This window comes from Polypterus senegalus, chromosome 8, assembly GCF_016835505.1.
Source record: "Polypterus senegalus isolate Bchr_013 chromosome 8, ASM1683550v1, whole genome shotgun sequence".
In the NCBI taxonomy this organism is placed as follows: domain Eukaryota; kingdom Metazoa; phylum Chordata; class Cladistia; order Polypteriformes; family Polypteridae; genus Polypterus; species Polypterus senegalus.
Window position 1 is genome coordinate 177723139 of NC_053161.1, and position 18372 is coordinate 177741510.

Genomic DNA, 18372 nt, shown 5'->3' on the forward strand with positions numbered 1-18372 from the left:
TTTTAGTAATAATTGACAAAATGTAGATATGAAACGTATAATGTGTGAAGCCTGTAGTCCAAATATCAATTAAACACTTTCACCAAAGGTACAAGTATAACAAAACAAGTGCGCTTTTATTCAAGAATATTACTGCAGAAAAAGAACCAGCGTTAGGGTGCAACATTGACACGTCCTCCCTTCGACTGCTTTGGTGGCGTAATGGTGAGAACTGCCGACTGCTAATCAAAAGGTCATGAGTTCGATTCCAAACGACTCCGTTTTGAGAAGTGAGCTGCTCTTATTCTTACTATTTTAGAATAAAAACATTTTTATTCTCCCAGTTATGTTCACACTCCCCCCCTGATTTCACATAAAGATGCGCTATAGCAGAGGTGAACTCAAATGATGATGAATGTTCTACATCGGAGAAAGAATGACCGTCACACTTTTGCTGTTACTGTACTTTGTATATAAAAGCCAGATCGAATGTTATTTACCTTGATTTATTTATTTACTTCCTACAGAGTAAAGTCACAAGTAGACTGCAGAGCTTCCTCTGTTTGATCAACAAGGACATGCTCAAAAAGGACATGTGTAATGCCACGAAAAATGCCTGCTGAAACTTCAGTACGCAAGCAATGGAGCGACAATACAGTCAGACTTCTTTTTCAGGCACATACACCATCCAGATCTAAACAGTTGCGTGGAGAGTCACTTGTGTACTGAAGAGTCTATAGCTGCAGGTGGAAGCTGCCGCTGCTGTACTTTGTATATAAAAGCCAGATCAAATGTTGTTTACATATTTACCTTGATTTATTTACTTGTCTTTCTGCAGCGTAAAGTCACAAGTAGACTGTAGAGTTTCCTGTGTACATATACAAAGTACTGTGACAGCAAAAGTGCAACGTGCATTTTTTCACCGATGTAGAACCGTCGTCATCATCTGAGTTCACCTCTGCTATAGCGCGTCTTTATTTGAAAACAGCAGTATCGGATCGGGGGAATGTGAACGTAAATGGGTGAATAAAACTGACAACGCTAACCTTTACCATACATTTCCACCGGCTGTTACAGACTCAAATCAAATGTATTTTTCTATTCTAAAATAGTAAGAATAAGAGCAGCTCACTTCTCATAGCGGAGTCGTGCGGGATCGAACTTGTGACCTTTTGATTACCAATCAGCCGTTCTTACTGTTACACCACCAAAGCAGTGGTATCGTGGATGTGTCAATAAAAGCATGCTTGTTTTGTTATACTTGTACCTTTTCTGAAAGTGTTTATTTGATATTTAGTGAAATTGGTTTGGGGACTTTGGATGTGCTCTGGATGACATGCAGGTTTCCTTTTTCAGTTCATATCCTGTTACTGCCAGAAGGGATCGTCCTCCATTGGGCCCTTGAGCAAGGCCCTTTACCTGGAAATTGATCCAGGGGCGCTCACTGTACAATGGCTGACCCTGTGCTCTGACCCCAAAGGTTATGTGAAAAGACAAATTTCCTTCAGGGATTAACAAAGTACATCAAATCGGGTGATAACATTGGGGTAACAAACTGATAGCTCTAGTTTGTTTCCATTGAATTATTCTAGAAATTCAAGGAATGTATTTGAACGATTTTAATGAGACATTTTAGATGTGTATTTTGGTTTGTTCTGCACTGTTTTTTTTCCTGTTTTTGAAGTGGTTTAATAATTTCAATATGATTTGAAAAAGTGTTTTATATTTCCATTTTGTTCCCTTGTGTATGAATCAGATCTAGAGGCATCACGTGGCCCGCACCATCACAATGATTACATTATGGGATGTGATGCTAATAGTACAATTATATTGCACATCTTGGGCATGAAATCTTTGATATTTAGTTTCAAAACAAGTAGGCCCCTACATCAGTTCTCATTTTTGGTGTCTGATTCACCCTGGCATGCTGTCAGTCCTCCATCTTCTAGGCCAAATCCAGACTGAAGGCAGCCCATAATCAATGCTTGGAATTTGTCAAAATTGGTGGGTTTATGTTTGTCCACCCGCCTCTTGAGGATTGACCACAAGTTCTCAATGGGGAGTTTCCTGGCCATGGACCCCAAATTGTGATGTTTTGTTCCCTGAGCCTCTTAGTTGTCACTTTTGCCTTATCGCCCGGTGCTCCATCATGCTGGATTGTTCATTGCTGGTCACCAAACTGTTCTTGGATGGTTGGAAGAAGTTGCTCTCGGAGGATGATGTCAGTTTAAAATCTACCACAGTTTGTACAGTGTTACCAAATCCTTATAGAGCAGTCTAAAACCCAAAAAAATACTTTACAAACCTCCAAACCCAATTAAAGTACAATCCCTCTTAACTGGCCTTGCATTAACTGGCCGACGGATTAACTGGCCTGTTAAAATAAAATATATATATATTTTTTTATCCTGAGTTCTTCTTTATATTATATGTATGCACTTCCTTCTTTCCTGGAAGGTGAGAGTACTCCTACGCTCAGAGTGATTTCTGTTTACATATTCTTTTATGAATTTTCCACAAATCAATTTGGTTAGCTTGCGATGAGTATAGCTGAGTTCTTTTATTCATTCTAGGAGTAGGGTGGACTGCCAAATCGTTGTTGAATGCCCCCAGGCTACATTTAAGTTATAAGGCAAGTACAAGTGGAGGGGGTAATAAAACAACGATTTGGAGTTAAAAAGAGTACGTTGGAGTACGTGGAACGAATAAAAGAACGCGACTTTTATATGTTTGAAGCAAACATTCTCAGAATTTAAAGTGGAGAAGGGGGGCGGAGTATTTTCTGATTTCTTTTTTACCAAACTGTTTCCCTTTACGATGAGTACAAAACATAAACAAATTGTAGTTTCAATGGATACATGTTTTAAGGCGCTAAAGCAGTTGGATAATGGTGAATCGCTGGCGAAAATTTGTGCCAAACTTGATGCTGGGATAAGCACGGTAAACGACTGGCGAAGAGACAGGCGTTTGAAAATGGAGTATGATAAAATCTGTCCAGTCGTTGTACGAGAAAAAAACCCATGTGCAAAATCGTGGATGAAGCCTTGTGGATGTGGTTTCCTCAGGAACGTCGAAGAGGTACAGTACATACCTTAGAAATATTTTTCTACATGACATTAGGTATGCATTGGATTAACCAGCCAAAATGGCAACAGGCCTTGGGTTCAGTCCTGAGGTGGCCGGTTAAGAGGAATTGTACTGTACGTGTTTTTAGAAACGCACAGGAAATAATGTATTCATAAGGAAACTCTTCTGATTTTGCTTGTCTTCACCTATTGTGATGTTATTTCATGTTAATATCATTTGTGCCAGAAATGAAATTAATAAAATGACAAAAATGAAAAAAAAATCATCTCATTCAAAAGTACAGTGATTTATATGAATTAGTGAAAACACATAGAATTAAGTAAAATCCATCTAGCTATTATGACATACGGTGTTGTCATTTTACCGTTATGACAGATTTTACTTTGAATTAGCCACCTACTTTTTAAGACCTTTTGGATTTCACAGTTCATCTTTTTCCAAACATCTCTTTTAATGCCAGTAGTATTTATTTAAGAATCCTTCTTTTCATAGTGGATCCGTCTGGCTGAAGCTCTTTCTATTGGTTAAGCCTTTGTGGTCGATTACTTTTCCCTACTTGCGACTTAGTCTTGTTGAGCCAGATATACAGTGGCTATAGAAAAGAATCGATGTGTAGGGCTGTGTAGCACTGGTGCTCCTCCACAAGGCACAGTTATGTCACTGTTCCTTTTCACCTTATACAGCTCAGATTTGAGCCACAACACACAGGGCTGCCATCTGTGGAAATTCTAAGATGACTCTGCAATAGTGGGGAGCATCAGGCATGGTGACAAGACAGAATTTAGCAAGGGAGTAGACGGATTTGTTGGTTGGTGTGAGCTGAATTGCTGCCAGGCTATAGTAACTTGACACTGGAAAGACTCAGAGGCCTGGGATTAAAGGAGCCATCGGTCCTCCTCCAGGAGAGGAACAGTCAGGAAGAACCTGTGTAAGGTACTGGATTTGATAAAGCCACGCTTATTGAAGCCTTATAACTTGAATATACAGCATGTACAATATACAAAAAAAAACAAAACTATACTCAGAACGAATGAACGCCACTGCACACATTTAGACAATGACTGCAGATACGTAAAAGAAATAAGGTGGTGAAGTATGTGAGTTCTAAGGTGCTTTCTATATAAAGACCATAACATAAGCTGAGCAGTAGTTAGTAGTAGTTTTATCTATCAGGTGTATCAGATCTCGTCTATCTGCCAGATACAGTAAGTGTTTTTACTGAGCTCCACTAAATATCACTGCAATGCAACTATCCAATATTTCCACAGCCAAACAGCTTCTTTTTTTTTTTTCCTCCCTCAAATCAGTCACTTCATTTGTTTTGATCTCTCAAAGCCCCCCATTTTATACCCGCACTTCTTTCACAGCGCATGTCCGTCTTTTCAAAGCCTATCTTTGCGCAAAGCTGTCACGTGCAAGTAGATATTGCTGCAGACCGCAGTAAAATGGGCGTGAATATCATTTTCGACTTCAGCCAATCATATATTAAATTGGCGTACATCAGGCACTGATCAGCCAATCGAAAATTTTTACTTCGTGGTCAATCGCCTTTTTAGTTAAATCGCTAATCGGTGTTATTTGTCATTCATGTCCCACTTTAGCCAATTGCTTTATGGCTACGTAAAAGGAAAGGTGGGAGTGATTTCTAAAGGTGGACGTGTAAGATAAAGTGACTAAGAGACGGAGTTTATATTCGTAAAATACTTCTGCGACGATAGTCTACTAGTGCCAACATCTTACACTATAGCACTCTGTCTAGTGCATTATAAAGACTGCAGTGTATTTTTATCACCGTTATTTATGATTAGGCATTTTGAAAAAATAATGATAATAAAAGTTTTGTTATGAGATATTTATCATTACTAAACGGCGTTTGAAGAAAATGTAAATGATCATAATAAAAATTTGTGTTCGTCTTAATTTTAATGGATTGACGTATTATTTAAGTGCGGGCTCTACTTGATTGAGTCAGTCAGATTAAAACAAATGTTTGACTGTTGTTTCCTCGAATGTACAAATGAAATAGTCGCCAACATATAACTGTCACCTTAAAGACGGGCTATAAACGTATTACGATTTTAAACGTTGAATAAACTATCAGAGTTAGATCTTCACTTCTATAATACACAACCCTAAAATGTGTTTTAATACCTTCATTACTATTTATCAACATTTATTTATTTTAAGTATTCCTAATATTCCATTGTAGCCCCTTCTGTCTGCAGATCAGCGTCTGTTCTTTGTTTGCTGATGTCTGTCAAATATTCTGCGGTCTTCATGTCTGTTCTCAACACACCAGCAGCTCTAGTCAGTTTCTTGCCTGTGGATCTCGTAGTCAAGTTTTTTTTTTTTTTTGCTGTATTATGATTACAGAATATTACAAATCACATACTTGTCTATTCCCTGATACATGAATGCGAGAGTGTCGACATTAAGAAAGCTGGCAATAAAATAGTGACTTTAAAGAATCCTTTGGCTGTCTCTACATGTTATCAATGTTAAATGTAAGAAACACAGTTAGTTATCATAGTACTAATAGTCACCTTTCAATTATTATTTTTATAATGAAGTTTTCTATGTTAAACGATCTGTGAAGAGCAAATATTATGCCTTAAAAAGAGTAATAATTTTGCAGATGTTGTGACTGTGCACCTCTTAATCAGGCTATTCAATTATTTGACTTTTTTGGATCTTTATTACTTTCGGGATTTTAAATACCTCTTTAAGATCATCAAATATTTGTTTATTATAATACATATTACTTATGCAAAAGTTACATTTAGAGATTAAAACTTGACAAATGTGTGTTTGTAGTTCATATCTCATTGAGCCTCCATTTGACTCCATCAGGTCCTAGTGGTGTGCTGAACACATCAGCCTGTCTTTAGTGTCTCTGAGACTGGAGGAGGCCAGGAGTCCAACTGTACAGCAGGCACTGACGGGCATCAGCATCACGACTGGTAACAAGATAGAGATGGCAGATAGTTCAGGTGGGCATCATTCTATATGACTACACAAGCAAACGGCACATTAAGAGCACACCGAGTCTGTATACTCCAGTATGGCCCTGACATAACAACCTGTACAGCTGTAAACGACTCCACTTTACTGGTCATTTTCTCCCACACTGCACTGAGTTTGTCACGTCTGAACCATTAAATCATTCGGTCTGAACAGCTGGGAATTTATTTTGCCAATGATATCTCCGGTAAGGCATTTTTTTTTCTTGTTTGTCATAGGTTTATACTGAAAAACTGGTTTACATCAATATAGTTTTCTATAGGATATATACACTCACCTAAAGGATTATTAGGAACACCTGTTCAATTTCTCATTAATACAATTATCTAACCAACCAATCATATGGCAGTTGCTTTAATGCATTTAGGGGTGTGGTCCTGGTCAAGACAATCTCCTGAACTCCAAACTGAATGTCAGAATGGGAATTTTGAGCGTGGCATGGTTGTTGGTGCCAGACAGGCCGTCCTGAGTATTTCACAATCTGCTCAGTTACTGGGATTTTCACGCACAACCATTTCTAGGGTTTACAAAGAATGGTGTGAAAAGGGAAAAACATCCAGTATGCGGCAGTCCTGTGGGCAAAAATGCCTTGTTGATGCTAGAGGTCAGAGGAGAATGGGCCGACTGATTCAAGCTGATAGAAGAGCAACTTTGACTGAAATAACCACTCGTTACAACCGAGGTATGCAGCAAAGCATTTGTGAAGCCACAACACGCACAACCTTGAGGCGGATGGGCTACAACAGCAGAAGACCCCACCGGGTACCACTCATCTCCACTACAAATAGGAAAAAGAGGCTACAATTTGCACGAGCTCACCAAAATTGGACAGTTGAAGACTGGAAAAATGTTGCCTGGTCTGATGAGTCTCGATTTCTGTTGAGACATTCAAATGGTAGAGTCAGAATTTGGCGTAAACAGAATGAGAACATGGATCCATCATGCCTTGTTACCACTGTGCAGGCTGGTGGTGGTGGTGTAATGGTGTGGGGGATGTTTTCTTGGCACACTTTAGGCCCCTTAGTGCCAATTGGGCATCGTTTAAATGCCACGGGCTACCTGAGCATTGTTCCTGACCATGTCCATCCCTTCATGACCACCATGTACCCATCCTCTGATGGCTACTTCCAGCAGGATAATGCACCATGTCACAAAGCTCGAATCATTTCAAATTGGTTTCTTGAACATGACAATGAGTTCACTGTACTAAAATGGCTCCCCCAGTCACCAGATCTCAACCCAATAGAGCATCTTTGGGATGTGGTGGAACGGGAGCTTCATGCCCTTGATGTGCATCCCACAAATCTCCATCAACTGCAAGATGCTATCCTATCAATATGGGCCAACATTTCTAAAGAATGCTTTCAGCACCTTGTTGAATCAATGCCACGTAAAATTAAGGCAGTTCTGAAGGCGAAAGGGGGTCAAACGCCATATTAGTATGGTGCTCCTAATAATCATTTAGGTGAGTGTATATATATAATAGCTCAAAAAAATTAAAGGAACCCTTTTGAATGAGAGTATAGTATCAAGTCAGTGACACTTCTGGGCTATTGATCTGCTCAGTGAAGTAGCGGAGGGGCTTGTTCATCAGTTTCAGCTGCTTTGGTGCACTAGAGGGGGTGGCAAAAATGAGAGAGACGACCCCCAAAACAGAAATGAATGGTTTAACAGGTGGAGGGAGGCCACTGGCATTTTTACCTCCTCATCTGTTTTGTCACTTGTTTTGCATTTGACTATGGTCAGCGTCACTACTGGTGGCATGAGGCCATACCTGGACCCTACAGAGCTGGCACAGGTAGTCCAACTTCTCCAGGATGGCACATCAATACCTTGTGGCATTGCCAGAAGGTTTGCTGTGTCTCCCAAAACAGTCTCAACTGCATGAAGGAGGTTCCAGGAGACAGGCAGGCAGTTGCTCTAGGAGAGCTGGACAGGGCCCTTCGTAGAAGGTCCTTAACCCATCAGTTGGACCCACCGGTATCTGCTCCTTTGGGCAAGGCGGAACAGGATGAGCACTGCCAGAACCTACAAAATGACCTCCAGCAGAAAGGCCACTGGTGTGAATGTCTCTGACCAAACAATCAGAAACAGACTTCATAAGGGTGGCCTAAGGGCCAGATGTCCTTTAGTGTGCACCGTGGACCTCAATTGGCATTTGCCATAGAGTACCAGAATTGTCAGGTCCACCACTAGCACCCTGTGCTTTTCACAGATGAGAGCAGATTCACCCTGAGCACACATGACAGACGTGAAAGGGTCTGGAGAAGCCGTGGAGATCGTTATGCTGCCTGTGACATCATTGAGCATGACTGGTTTGGTGGTGAGTCAGTGATGGTCTGGGGAGGCATATCCATTGAGGGACATACAGACCTCTACAGGCTAGACAATGGCACCTTGACTGCCATTAGGTATTGGGATGAAATCCTTTGACCCATTGTCAGACACTATGCTGGTTCCTCCTGGTGCACGACAATGCCCAGCCTCATGTGCCGAGAGGATGAAGGAATTGATACCATTGACTGGCCCCCATGCTCACTCACCTGACCTCAATCCAACAGACATTATGTTTCAGTCCATCTGATGCCACAGACTGTCCAGGAGCTCAGTGATACCCTGGCCCAGATCTGGGAGGAGATCCCCCAGGACACCATCTGTCGTCTCTTTAGCACGTTGTCAGGCATGCATACAAGCACGTGGGGGCCATACAAACTACTGAGTACAATTTGGAGTTGCTGCATTGAAATTTTGGAAAAATGGACTCGCCTGCCAGCCGCATCATTTTTTCTCCTTGATTTTCGGGTTGTCTTTGAATTCAGCCCTCTCTCTGTAGGTTGATCATTTTCATTTCCATCCTTTTGTCCCTAACACATCACCATATCGGTAGAGATATCCAGCAGGATTTTTTTCCCCATTGAGATCTCATGTGTTTTCAAACTGTTCCTTTAATTTTTTTGAGCAGTTTATACACACACATATACACTGACACACGCTTAATGTCAAGACCTTAGAATAACAAGGTTCTAGCTGTGAGTTTCCGTTTTAGAAAAGTAAACCTTCACATATGCAAACAACAGAAAAAATATTCTAAGAAAAGTGCACAAACAAACCTGCTTCTACTGTTCCAATTGCAAGGTAAGGCTGTGTTTTGGTGACTGCTTCAAAACAAATCACAGAATGGACGTGTACTAAATATGAATAAGTACAACAAGGATAGTAAACATCCATTCATACACATTTTGACATGTATTTATATGTTTCTGTTACACGTAACATTTTTTTCTTGCCCAAAATAATTCAGTATTTCTTGTATTGAAAATGTGACTCCTAAATAAAGAGAAGTAAGACCCTTATTGTTGTAGACTGTTTGTAAGTGAACAGTAAAGTCTTGATCAGGATGCTCAGTTTCCAAGCTGTGGGATTATCGGCGAGTCCAGTAAAGTCCAGTGTGCCATTTGTAGTCCATGATGATAAAAAAAAAAAAGGGGGCTCTGCTCAAATCTCTCAGTTCTTGTTGTGTTAATACATGAGAAGACTGGGCCAGCACAAATGAAACGAAACACTCAGTATTGTCACTGCCAAAAACAAAAGTTTATTAATAATGATTCAGTATAAATTGTACAACCATTTCAAGAAATCTTAACAATAATGATGGGTCAGTTGAACTGAAAGAAAAATTAATCTTTGTGCATTCTAACAGGCAAACTTATCAGGGAATATACTAAAGCATGCCCAATTCTATATATTATATATAAATAACATGTAATGGGGATAGACATGTTTACTTGTAAGGTTTTCAAAAGTAATAAAACTGTACAATTCAGTTATAAAAATTAAAGAAAAAATGCAGATGGAATGATTTGGCTAAAACAGATACACAGACAATTTCAAACATACAGAACATAATCAACAAAGTGTCCTTTATTATTTACAGCAATAGTTAAATCAAATGTACTCAACTCTATTATGCACAGTCAGCTTAACACTCAGAAATAAAAAAAGCCAAAGAAAAATAAAGCAAGTGAAATATTAATTAGAGGAGGCACCGAGATGGAATCCCAGGTTGAAATGCCTCAAACTCTTCGCTCACTTTAAAAAAAAAAAAAATTACTTTAACCAATACTAAACGTGTATTAATGCATATTTTAAATTTCACTTTAAACATATTTACATTTATATCTATTTAGTTTATATTCCTGTCTAAATTCACTACAAGTAAAATGTTATTCTGATTAACAGATGAATGGTGCTGAAAAGGAAAAGAAAGGACCGTCTGCTCCCAATACCACATGACATCCCACTCACCGTCTGCTGGTCCATCACTGATCAGACCTTCTGCTTCTTACTCATGGAGACACTTTCTGTACTCCGAGACTCACTGAAGCCAAATGAGCCTCTGGCATCAGCACATCCAGAATGACGTGAACTCTGTGGATCTTCACAAAGTGCCTACAGCTCTTCACAGCACTTCATCAGGTAGTTGTAGAGGCCATCTGTCAGCTCCTCATCTTCTACTGTATAGAGGTCATTACCTGGTGACCTTTAGGATCTTCATCATTTTTAAACCATTTGGATGACACCTTTGAGACACAACAGCCTGTTGGACAAGAAAATACAAGAGTTTGGTGCTCTAAAGTCATCACAGCTCTCTGCTACTAGATAGATTACAATAATAAAGTTTAACTTGTTATCTGAACTACGTTACCAGCAGGTGATCATCTGCTCCATGGCCCTGTATGATGAACTCCAACAGTTTTTCATGTCGAGTCATCCTGGAGGCCCTGCTGATCTCTGCAGCCTCATAAACCTGAGCCCCTTGTTCTCCAGTCAGCTGCCACACAGCCAGCCTGCTCTCCTACATGGTGGACACACAAATAAATACATCAGACTGTCACATGAAGTGTTTGTCTTGTGCAAGATGTCTGGTTTTGTCTGAACACTCCTGCTTTCTCATAAAAGAGTTCAAACTGTGAGAATTACTCTATGGTTCATTACAAAAACTCTCGTTGGTGGTTATCTCAATACTTTAATAGAATACATCAAATATTTCAGAGTATCACGAATACCCTAATGTGGACACTACCTAAAGTAATATGCAAGTCACAGGCATGTCATCCTAAGGTAAAAAGGATAAATACAGTGCTCTCCATTATTATTGGCACCCCTTGTAAAAATTAGTAAGAAGGGTAGAAAAAAATCCCTGTTTGCTGAAGAAATGTCACCTTGTGCTGAAAAAAATGAGAAACATCTGACTTTTAATTGAAACAATTTCATTCAAAGAAAAACAAAGCCGTCATCAAGAAATAAACGATATGAAAAAAGCTGTGCTAATTTCAAACATTTTCATTTCGAAGCACACTTACTTCCATTGTCAAAAATACGAGCAAATAGTTTTGTCGCTTTTTCTTTTTTGTCTAATGGAGTTTCATCGCCGCAGCTTCTTTTTTTAATCTTGTTTCGTTTAATGGAGTTTCATCGCTTGGTACAACGGCAGGTTATTTAACAGGAAACTCTATAAGGTAGAACCTAAAAGAGGTAGGGATCACGAACTGTGAAACGTTTGGTTAAAGTTACACTTGACAGACAACTTCAAACGTTAATAATAGGACAGGTGAGTTTTTGATCGACATAGAGTGACAATAATCTCATTCATTGAAATTCTGAATTAGCCAATATTATCCATTTGCATTTACAATTATCCCACCTTCAGATACGCCCATAATGTCTCCGGTCTGCAGCAATACCCTTAGACAAATATAGACAGACGCCACATTCACTGTGTTGCCCAGTCGTCACGATACGTCAGCGCATCAGCCTTATTGTGAGTGGCAAAAGTGCCATTTAAACCAATACAGGAAGACGTGGAAACCGGGTTTTCTGATGAAAAAACAATAACGTTTAAAACAGTATCGTTTAGATACAACAGATTTTGGCGTATTGTTTAAATGTAATTATTTATATCCTTTTATACACTAATATTGGCAACTATTAAATAATAATAATTATTATTACTAAATAATTCCCCCCATATAAGTAACATTTCTCGGACTGCCTTCTTCCATCTCTGAAACATTTCTAGACTTCGTCCTGTTCTTACGTAACACAGTACTGAAGTATTGGTTAATGCCCGAGTCACCTCACGTATAGATTACTGTAATGCTATTCTATCTGGCATCCCACAAAACGTATCCATAAACACAACTTCTTCAAAATTCTGCTGCCAGGATAATAACCTGCTGTTCTAAATCCACTGAACATATCCCACCTATTCTCTCTCAACTTCGCTGGCTCCCTGTTAACTACAGAATACGATACTAAATACCGCTCTTAACATTTACAGCTCTTCACAACCTCACTGATCTCCTCCAGACTTACACTCCCTCTCGCTCACTTAGATCCTGTAATTTGAGAGTATTCAGTCTGGCAATATGGTGCAGCCTTAGTTTGTGGAAGACAGACAACTAAAAACATGAGCATAAAATGATGGTTGTCAATTTCAAACTGTGTTTCCTCAATGTGCTCCTTGAGAAAAAAACATTCTCAAGTTTGAGAAATGTTAACAGCTAACAACAATCTACATAGTTAGTGACTTAATAGTTTAGCCAAAACGTTGTTTGGAGGTTCACTTGAGCACATAAATGCTTAGCCTGGCGTAGCTAAAGTAAAGATTATAAAACGGGATTTTCTAATGGACAAATATAACTAAAACAATTGTTCAGCCTTACCTATGTAATGTAATCCCCCGGGATCTGGTTTGGAGCGTACAGCGGTTTGTAAAAACCCAAGCAGCACGTGTGAGGCATCTTATCCGTTACTTCACTCCACAACAGTGCCACTCGCAATATGGCGGCGACGTTGACGTACGATTGGGCTGGTCAGGAGGCGTCTAGTTATTCGGTCTATGGCAATACCCTTCTCGTCACGTGTGTCTGTGACGCGAGTCGCGTGACGTCATCAAAAGCGACAGCGCTGAAGCTACGGTGCCGCCAGACTTGAGAGTAGAGGACAGTACAACAACAACGAGTAGTGATACGGACGGGTTTAGAAACAATCGCCGAGAGACAGACAGACAGAGGGTAAGTGAGGGACTATACTTTATGGACGTGTGAGTTTTCATTCGCTATACTCGCAGTTACTCTACGCGACTTCAGTGAGAGGCGAGCAGCTCGTTCGTGTCCGTCTGCTCACTACCTGAGTTTGCTCGAATTAATCGCCCGCCTGTGTTTGCTGTTTATTGGTATCTGCTGTTCACTTGACTTTATCGAGTTCCTTTTCTTTCTCGACAAACCATGAAAAATACACGTCTGCAGAAGAAAAAACATATGAGTTATTATTAGAACTGGCCGTGTGCGCCCAACTACGCTGCGCATGTTAAAGTTGTCTGTGAAGGGCTCCCTGTTTAAATGCGGCTGCCAGTCGTGAACTGGGCCCTTCGTCGCACAGCATTATGATTTTTTATAAGGGAAACAAAATTAAAAAAGAAAACCCTTGGACATTGATTCGATAGGAACGGCCCACTCGGAATCACTATCCGAATAGTAATTATGTGGTGGTGTAGGAGCATTTCTGCTTCTGTCTGTTCACGGTCCATCTCGTTTTCATGACGCTGTCGTTTCCTCTCACGATGTCTTCTCAACCTTTCTCCAATCTCGCAGGTTGCTTTGTGGCAATCCAAAGAGTAAGGCAATATACACGGAGCAATGGTTATTAAAGGGGGACACGTTACCTACCAGACTCTTTAAAGCATAAATAGGGATCACTTCACTGACATGTGAGCAAGTCACGGTACAACTGAGACGCGCAGCACTCGCCAGCTACAACGTAACAATAATAATTTCCGGAACGTGCTGTCACGTTGTCATTCATTTTACCCGCTGTCTTTCTTTCATTCATGTTACGTAGGCACGTACCTTTAATCTTCGGCAATCTCATTCTCTAACCAGACCTCGGGAGCTAACCAGCGTAACACTGTCCACCACCCCTTTCGTTATTCCGGCACATTGTTGACATCCGTGAGTAACAACAACGTACTAAACTGGAAGGTGGTCTACGCATGTGTGGAATTTGCAGACAAACAAAGATCAAGATCTAAATGAAGATCTCTTTAGTTAATTTAAAGCACAACAATTTGTTTAGTTTGAATGTCTGTGTTTTGAGGTGTGACTGGTGTACTGCAGTCTTCAGTAGTATAAGCCTGGAGGAGATTCTTAATGCAATGCCTATGTTTTAGCTCTCTCTCTACTGCCATCTAGTGCTTCTTCTAATTCATTCGCGGACAAACAAAGATCAAGACCCAAATGAAGATTATATAGAGATTTTTTTCAGTTCAGCCCCGAAAGTACAGTATGTAAATTTGGTTTTATTTGGATTATTCATGACGGTCGGTTATTTGTTAATCATAGAAGAATTGTGAATCTTGAGCACGAATCTCCATGTCGCAATACTGGGAGGGGCTGCTATTTAATAAAAGTGTATTGCGGTATTGAAATATAAGTTGTTTGCGATTATATGCTTTTGTGTGCAGTGTTTACTTTCATAAAATGGAATCGGTGAGCGTGAAACTCTGTTCCAAGTTGTTGAAAAAAACGAGCTCAAGTTCAGTTTTAGAGATTTTAAAGTGAAGTGTGCAAGTATTGACGTTTGCTTCGTTGAGCTGCCGTCATCCATCTCTAAGCACCCTGTTAGCGGACAGTTTGTGACTCTCCACGAGTCTTCAAGCTGCGAGGTCAGAATGGCTGTTACGCTACGGACAGAAGCAGTTCATGGTAGAAAAGATATTGGATTAAGGGATACTTGCTGTTTAAATCTGGGAAGTAGAATTCCAGCTTCTCCCGATGTCTGCCATCATTGTGTCTTTTCCGTTTGCGGCTGTGATTTAATTTTACTAACCAAATCATTTTTGCTTTCTTAAAAAAAAAAAAAAATCTGTAAAGCACCTTTTAATCGTACTTTATGTTAATAAGGGTATGTAAAATAAAGACTGGTTGTCACACCCTATAGTGGCCTTTATGTGCCCGACTAATACACCTATCTTTTATTCTTCACACTGTCTAAAAATGTTGCTGTTATCACTCTTTCATGAGCTTTCTATGCTCTTGCTATTCTAAAGTATTGCACTTTTGCTTGCTTTATCGCTTTCACTATATTACATGTATTGCCCACATTCAATTTAATTGTATAAGGACCGTACTAACTAAAATTGAATGCTATGGCTGCAAATTGATATCACTATGTTATTAACAATGATCACAGTTCGATATTATGTCATGGTATAATCTACAATATGTGAAGAGTATGTACTTATCAGGCTGAATATAGTGTCAGTGCCTCTTTATGCTGTTTCATAGGTTAACAGTGGGTGCTTATGTTTTTATGTTGATTTTCATAAGGACCATTTTAATGAACTGAAATAATTCCAAAAATGTTTTTTTTTTTGTGCTTAATAATTAAATAAGAAATGAGCACAAACTAAATATTTAGTGCCAATTTCTAGGACATGTCTACTGTGGAGACTATACAGCAAATGGTTGTAGAAATTAAATTATTCATTAACAAAAGAAACTTAATCTCTAATAGGGCAGATTTGATAAAACCTCTTTTGGTCTGTTTTCAGGCAGGATGAAGCCTGTCCATTGCATCTTTTATTTACTCTGAAGTAAATGATGAAGAAGGATCATTCATCACAGCATTCTGTTAAAGAAAATATATATATATATATATATATATATATATATATATATATATATATATATATATATACACACTGTGTGCACAATTATTAGGCAAGTTGTATTTTTGAGGATTAATTTTAATATGGAACAAACACAGTGCTATCAGTCAATCCAAAATGTTAATAAACCTGAAACCTGAATGTTTCACAATGGAAATGTGAGTGTGAACATCATCAGGGGAATACATATGTGCGCACAATCATTAGGCAACTATTAGTGTGCAGATTTATTATGCAACTAAAGGAAACATGACAATTTTCCCATCTCACTTGTTTATTTTCATCTGTTATAGTGAGAATAATAAACAAACACCTCAAAATTTACAAATAAACATCTCTGACATTTAAAAAAATCAATCAATCAATCAATGACCAATATAGCCACCCTTCTTTCCAATAACAGTCATAAGCCTTTCCATTCATGGAGTCTGTCAGTTTCTTGATCTGTTGACGATCAGCTTTTTGTGGAGCAGTGACTACAGCCTCCCAGACACTCTTCAGAGAGGTGGATTGTTTTTCTCCCCCGTAAATCTAGCGTTTAAGAAGTGCCCACAAGTTCTCGATAGGGTTTAGGTCAGATGAGGAAGGGGGGCCATGTCATTATTCCTTCATCTTTAAGGCCTTTACTGGCTGGCCATGCAGTGGAGAACTTCGATGCAAGTGATGGAGCATTGGCCTGCATAAAAATCATGGTCTTCTTCCTGTATCACTGTTTGAAGAAAGTGTCTTCGAAAAACTGGCAGTAGGTTTGGGAGTTGATTTTGAGTTCATCTTCAATGCAAAAGGTCCAACTAGCTCATCTTTAAAAATACCAGCTCATACCAGTACCCCACCTCCACGTTGGAGTGGAGCTCTGTGCCCATTACTGATCCACAGGTCCATCCATCTGGTCCATCAAGAGTCACTCTCATCTCATCGGTCCATAAAACCTTTGAAAAAAATCTGTCTTCAGATATTTCTTGGCCCAGTTTTGACGTTTCAACTTATGTTTCTTGTTCAGTGGTGGTTGGGTTTCAGCCCTCCTTACCTTGGCCATGTCTTTGAGCACTGAACACCTTGTACTTCTGGGCACTCCAGGTAGGTTGCAGCTCTGGAATATGAAAGTACTGGAGGATAATGGGTTCCTGGTAGCTTCACGTTTGATTCTTCTCAAATCTTTGGCAGCTAATTTGCGTCTTTTGTTCTCAACACGTTTCTTGCGACCCTGTTGACTATTTGCAACAAAATGTTTGAAGGTTCTGTGATCACACACCAATATCTTAGCAATTCCAAAAGTGCTGCATCCCTCTGAAAGACTTTTTACAATTTTTGACTTTTCAGAGTCAGTTAAATCTCTTTTTTGGCCCATTTTGCCCGAGGAAAACTAGCTGCCTAATAATTCTGCACACCTTGATATAGGGTGTTGATCTCCTTAGGCCACACCCTCCCTCATTACACAAATACACATCACCTGACGTGCCTAAATCCAATAAGCATTCAAGTTAATACAGCTTGGAGTTGGAATATACGCATAAAAATGATGATATGGTCAAAATACTCACTTGCCTAATAATTGTGCACACAGTGTATACATATAAGGAGAGTTGGGATCCAAGAGATGTGTTTGTGGAGGGATGGACAGTTAAGGCGGGTGTTGGAGTCACGTGATCATCTCCCCTCCCATTCACTTCATTTCGCTCCGAGCTGAGCTCTGCAGCTGACACGGTCTTGCAGTTCTTTTTCCTAAGTGTTTAGTCCTTTTCTCCTTTACTAATTTACTGTTCAGTACAAGCGGTACTTACACAGTCACTCATAAAAGGGGAGAAGACTCCGTGCAGGAAATGGGTATTGAAACTACCTTGGCAGACATGCAATCAACGGGGCCACTAAATGGATCTCAAGAGAGGTCTTCTAGGTTGGAAAAAAAGCGCTTGGCTGCCAAAACCAGGCGATTAAACGAATCTCGACAAGAAACAACTTCTACGTTAGAAAAAAAAAAACGATTCTCTGCCAAAATCAGGCGGTTAAATACAATGCAATGCAATACAATACAATACAATACAGTTTATTTTTGTATAGCCCAAAATCACACAGGAAGTGCCGCAATGGGTTTTAACAGGCCCTGCCTTTTGACAGCCCCCCAGCCTTGACTCTCTGAGAAGACAAGGAAAAACTCCCAATAAAAACCTTGTAGGGAAAAATGGAAGAAACCTCGGGAAAGGCAGTTCAAAGAGAGACCCCTTTCCAGGTAGGTTGGGCATGCAGTGGGTGTCAAAAGTAGGGGGTCAATACAATACAATACACAGAACAGAACAATTCCTTAAGACAGCATAATAATAAAAATTTTAGAAGTACGGTTTAACAGTAAATGATATGACATAATTAGGTTTGGATATTTTTAGAGTCCTGGAGACCTCATCCATCTAGCTGCCTCCCCATTTGGCCATGCCACGGCTGAAACGTTGCTCCGATGAAAGGACCCCTCTTTCCCATGATTCCTGTGATCCTCCATCAGGGATGACTTTACCATAGGCAGGCAAACAACTTGGCAGGTGGGCCGTGGCACCAATGGCCAC

General features: G+C 39.7%; 1 protein-coding gene across 3 annotated transcripts in view; it reads left to right on the top strand.

The window, feature by feature from the left end:
• The first annotated feature begins 13061 nt into the window (after window positions 1–13061).
• Window positions 13062–18372, top strand: part of LOC120533413 (gastrula zinc finger protein XlCGF26.1-like) — a 38645-nt gene continuing 33334 nt past the window's right edge. For all 3 annotated transcript variants that reach the window (XM_039760279.1, XM_039760280.1, XM_039760278.1), the window contains exon 1: window positions 13062–13163. The gene's annotated coding sequence lies outside the window, so the exon portion shown is untranslated. The remainder of the gene's footprint in view (window positions 13164–18372) is intronic.